This window comes from Callithrix jacchus, chromosome 7 (assembly GCF_049354715.1).
Source record: "Callithrix jacchus isolate 240 chromosome 7, calJac240_pri, whole genome shotgun sequence".
Lineage (NCBI taxonomy): Eukaryota > Metazoa > Chordata > Mammalia > Primates > Cebidae > Callithrix > Callithrix jacchus.
The window spans coordinates 124,636,239-124,642,015 of record NC_133508.1 but is presented as its reverse complement, the minus strand read 5'-3'; positions in this window follow the sequence as shown (position 1 = coordinate 124,642,015).

The window sequence follows — 5,777 nt, the reverse complement described above, 5'->3', positions numbered from 1 at the left end:
TAAATAGTGCATTGCGGAGCTGCGCGGCATCCTGGAGCCGAAGGTCACGAGGAAGAGACCAAAACCGGTAAACTCAGGGATGTTGTGGCCCGAACCTGTAAATCCAACCCATCTCACAGTTACGAAATGGAAAGTTTGTGGGGAAAAACAAATGCTTTGGTTATTACAGTGTTACTACATTCATAAAATATATTTCATTGGGGGGGAGTTTACACAGGGGGTAATGAGATTTTTGCTTTATACATTATTTATAACGGCTTAATCCAGGTACTGTGGGTTATTTTTTTATTCCTTCGTTTTCACAGCTACAAAACACTTCAGTATTTCTAATTTATTTCTGCTTACAATACAGATGTTCTCAATTGTGTTTCTAACTACATTTCAACCGTTATGATCGCGTGTATTTGTTTGTGTCAGCACACAAGCTGCGGTTGAATGTGCAATACACAATAGTAAGGCTTCAAGAAGCCTGTAGAAAGGCCTCTTGTGCTTTCGTTATCAACAAATTAAAATATGCTGTGTGGCACTATCTTTATCATCAGTGGTTTTAATCTTCGGATAATTCCCCTGCAGTTGGGTAGGCAGAGCGACAGCCCTCTCTCAGTGCAGAAAGGCTGCATGCCTTAAAACAGCACTTTTCAAGATGACCATTTGGAAGCAACATTTGGAGAACATTTGGGTTATGTCCTCTAACTGAATTTCCAAGCTGTTGGTAACGGACTAAAGAAAATGCAGTCTGTACTGAATACTAAGAAAGCAAGAGTGTAAGAGCCTTGAAGGTCATGTGTAAATATTGACATTTTAATTGTATTTAGTATACCAAATTGGGGCCCTTGCATTGCTTATCTTGCCATAAAAACTCCTCACCCACTTGCACTGCCCTGTAGATTGTCAGGGAAGGATCTGATCTGAGCAGCTGTGGGTGCTCTTCCTGCCATTGCTAACAAGACTGAATTTTGTTTGTGCAAAATCTGAGTCAGAGGGGTGTTCCTCCCCTCTCATCTCCACCACGGACTGATGCACCTGATTAGATAACAGAAATTTGTGGGCTGAACGTTCATGTAGTGACATGAAAGCCAAGATGCAAAAGCAGTCAGAGAAAACAGCCTCCCACTCACTCGCAAAGTCCTATCAGGTGTCTAAAACTAAAGTTATCTGGGGAACCAATAACTGGCTAATTTGGCCAGAGCACCCTTCTCTGTGTCCTCAGCAGCAGCGTGAGAAAGAAATCGCAGCATGTCCTCGGGCCCTGTACCCTTCTCAGACACCAGGACTCTACCGGCAGGGCTTACTCAGGGCCACATTCTGAAGTTGAGATGCAGGTGACAGCCGGGTCTCTTCAGCAGCGGCAGTGGTTAGAATGCCCCATGCACTTAACAACTTCGGGGACACTTTGACTGTTGACCTACAACAACACTGCTTTCCTTTGCCAAAGCAAAGAGCCCTGCTTATGTAGAACAGGATGGCAGTTTGGAACTTGCCAGAGGCTCCTGTCTCCCTACAGTGAGGTCACCAGAATCACTTACCTCCTGAAACACAGTGGATTGAAATGCGGGTCCAGCAGAAATAGGGGCCAGTGAGTTAAACATGGAGGCCGGCCAGGCGCCTTGGCTCACACCTGTAATTTCCGCACTTTGGGAGGCTGAGGTGGGTGGATCACGAGGTCAGGAGATCGAGACCATCCTGGCCAACATGTGAAACCCCGTCTCTACTAAAAATAAACAAATATTAGCTGGGTGTTGTGGCACATGCCTGTAGTCCCAGCTACTCAGGAGGCTGAGAAAGGAGAATTTCTTGAACCCAGGAGGTAGAGATTGCAGTGAGCCAAGATCGCGCCATTGCACTACAGCCTGGGCGACAGTGCAAGACTGTGTCTCAAAAAAAAAAAGGAGGAATCAGGGCCACTTCCAATGGTCTTTGGCCTAAAAGGTTTTCTCTAAGTGAAAAGAAGGAAATTGAATGTAAGAACAAAATGATCTTTTAATGCTTCATAACTCTGACTTATCTCAAAAAGAGAGAAATCGTGTAAAAAGCCAACACCATTTTCTGCCGTCTACTATTGAGTTTTGAAAGGTCCTTCTCAAACATTAATGATCTGGCTTCTGTGCCCAAATAAATGTCATGATTTACACCTTATGCTTATGGCTGCAATGCTACTCACCCTTCCCTGTGCCAGCTCTATAAGTCTTGTCCAGCTCCACTATTGAAATACTACACGTGGATTCAAACAGCACTCAAAAACCTTGTTTTGTGTTTGTTTCATTTTTAACTATAACTGGGTGGACAGGATCAATCCCATTCAAAATTTCCAAGTAGACAAAATCTGTGTCTGTGGCCCTTCCCCTTCCCCTTCCCCTCACCTTCTTGGCAGCCTCCCTTCATGTCCACGGATGAACTTTCAAGCTTCCTGTAGCTCCACTAGTCCTTTTTAACCATTGGAAGACAAACTCGTTTCCTACATTAGTGTATCTGCCTTCGTAAAATAGTTCAGCATTTTGCACAAACAAGAGAACATTCATCTTAAAAGCAGGAAAGCAAGCCAAAGGAATGAACCGTTACAGATGGAATGTCAGACACCATGGCACCTGGATAAAACATAATTTGGGGCAGGGGAGTATATTCTCATCATCCCTAAAGTAGATGAACCAGTCAAGTCAGTACCCATAATGCAGGCTTGATAAATCTCCGGACCAGGCACCTCCACCCCCAACAAACACACACACTCCTTTCCTCTGTGATGTTTTAGGCATGGTGTACCGTAGTCTGCCTCTCTACTCAGAACCTAATGAACTCACCTGAAAGTCAACTAACAGAGTCTGGCTGTCCTGGTGATTCTCAAGATCCTATTGCCTCCTCACCTACCCAAAAAGAAAGAAGCAGTAGTTTTTCAAAAAATTCAAGAAATAGGTTTAAAAAAATATGTTAGAGTTTCTCTGAAACATCTAAGTTAAAGTGGCACAGTTCCTTTTTTAATAAAGAAGTTGATTAACTCTGGTTAGCCTGGACTTGCTTCAGCCTAAAGGCCAACACCTCCTTTGCAGTGTGGTCTTCTGCAGTTGATCATACTTGAGCCAACAGAGGTGGGAGGGGAGATGGAAAAGACTGGTTTATTTGAGCTTGTGAAAATGATGGCTTTTTATCAAGTTCAGTGTCATAAGTTTTCTTCCACAGGAAAATAGAATATACTTTCTGGTGAGCAATAGTTCTTTATTGTATAGAAATGGTTCCTCATTCTCAGTAGATAGAGATTTGAGAAAACAGGGGAGTTCTCCCAAGTCACAAAAAATGATGTGCTGGTCAACATAACAGACTATTACATGCTTTGATAGCTAGTTTCAGACTGATTTTCTGACACATGAGAGGAGCAGTGCCTGTTGCCCAAGGGAGGCAATTGCTGGGAGGAGAAACATAAATATCCCCAAAGGCTGCCAGGTCAACTGTTATTGTCAAGATTATCATTAGAAGTAGGCTGATAAGCTGGGCATGGTGGCTCACGCCTGTAATCCTAGCACTTTGGGAGGCTGAGGTGGGCATATCATGAGGTCAGGAGTTTGAGATCAAGCTGGCCAACATGGTGAAACCCTGTCTCTACTAAAAAAACAACAATTAGCTGGGTGTGGTGGTGGGTGCCTGTAGACCCAGCTACCTGAGGGTTGAGGCAGGAGAATCGCTTGAACCTGGGAACGAGTGATGAACCAGTGAGCGGAGATGACACCACTGCACCCCAGCCCGGCAACAGAGCAAGACTCCATGTCAAATAAAAAAAGTAGGCTGGGAATGGTGGCTCATGCCTGTAATCCTAGCACTTTGGGAGGCTAAGGTGGGAGGATCACTTGAGGTTAGGAGTTGAGACTAGCCTGGGCAACATAGTAAGACCCTGTTGCTACAAAAAATAAGAAACAATTAGCCAGGCATGGTGGTATATGCCAGTAGGCCAGAAATTCAAGGTTACTGTGAGCTAGGGCACCACTACACTCCAGCCTGCACAACAGACCAAGACCTTGTTTCTGAAAAACAAAAATAAAAATAAATTATTATTACAAGTAATACAAATAGAAAACATAGGCTGTATATGCTAAATTAACAAAGCATCCCCCCTACAAAAGGGAGAGATTACAATTTTCCATGAAGTTTGAAATCTGTAATCATCCAGCATTATTTCCAGGCATGTAGGAAAAAATTCATTTGTCTTTTCATCTGGATTAGTTTATTTCTATCAACGTGTACAGCAGACACACTTGGGGATTCTGTGGGTTTGGGGAACATTTTTGTGTTTGCTTGTTGGTTTGTTTTCAAAATATATGGTAGTACCCCACAACAAATCTTTACTAAAATCAGATTTCATAGTGTATATCAAATAGATGTGCACTTTGAAAAATTCCCCAAGCAAATTTTGAGATTGACCCCTGATTCAATGATACTAATGTAAACCCTTTCAATTGCCTTTGAATTTTGTGGTGACCAATCTTCCGATTTGAAACCTACACCTTCTTAGCTTGGTCCACGGGGGGCACAAAACGAGAGAGAGTATAAATGCTGAGGATGACCTTGACAAAAATGAACACAGGCTTAAGAGATGTGAACCCAAAATAAAAGAAGCAAAGAACTGTCTTCCCTTGTCATCTTTAACTCTGCTCTGTCTTGATTCTTCTCTGTGTTATTCACAGGCCCTTCTTCCTACACCCACTCTGTGAAGTGGTTTACCCCATAGTTCTCCACCCCTTTCACCTTGGATCTCTGGCCAGATAATCTCACCTTCCTTGTGGCTTCAAAGCCATGTACTTTTGACTTCTGAATTCGTCTGCTAGGGCAGCCATAACAAAGTACCACAGACTGACTGGGTGGCTTAAACAACATAATTGCATTTTCTCACAGCTTTGGAGGCTAAAAGTCCAAGAGAAGGTATTTATGGCTTTGGTCTCTTCTGAGGCCTCTCTCCCTGGCTTGTAGATGGCTGTCTTTAACCTGTGTCCTTACAGGACCTTTCCTCTGTGCTAGCACTTCCGGTGTCTCTTCCTCTTTTTACAAGGACATCAGTCCTGTAGAATGATGGCCCACACTAATAACTTCATTTTAACTTATTACCTCTTAAAGACCGTACCTAATGTGGTTTGGCTCAGTTTCCCCATCCAAATCTCATGTGGAATTGTAATTCACAGTGTTGAAGGAGAGGGGCTGGGTGGGAGGTGATTGAATCATGGGAGTAGACTTCCCCCTTCCTGTTCTCACCAGATTTGGTTGTTTGAAAGTGTGTAGCACCTCCCCCTTTGCACTCTCTCTCTTTCTCTCTTCTCCTGGCGATGTGAAGATGTATCTACTTCTCCTTTGCCTTCTGCCATGATTGTAAGTTTCTTAAGGCCTCCTCAGCCATGCTTCTGGTACAGCCCGAAGAATGGTGAGTTGATTAAACATCTTTTCTTCATAAATTACCCAGTCTCAGGTATGTCTCTATAGCAGTGTGAGCAGGGACTAATACAGAAAATTTGTACCAAGTCGTAGGGTATTACTATAATGAATCCTGAAAATGTGGAAGCAGCTTTGGAACTGAGTAGTGAACAAAGGTTGGAGCCATTTGGAAGGCTCAGAAGAAGGAAGATGAGGGAAGATTTGGAACATCCTAGAGACTTGTGGAATGGTTTTCACAAAAATGCCAATAGTAATATGGACAGAGATGGACAATCTAGTTTCAAATGGAGATAGGAATTTATTGGAAACTGAAGTAGAGGTCACTCTTGCTATGCTTTAGCAAAGAGACTAGTGGCATTGTGCCCCTGTGC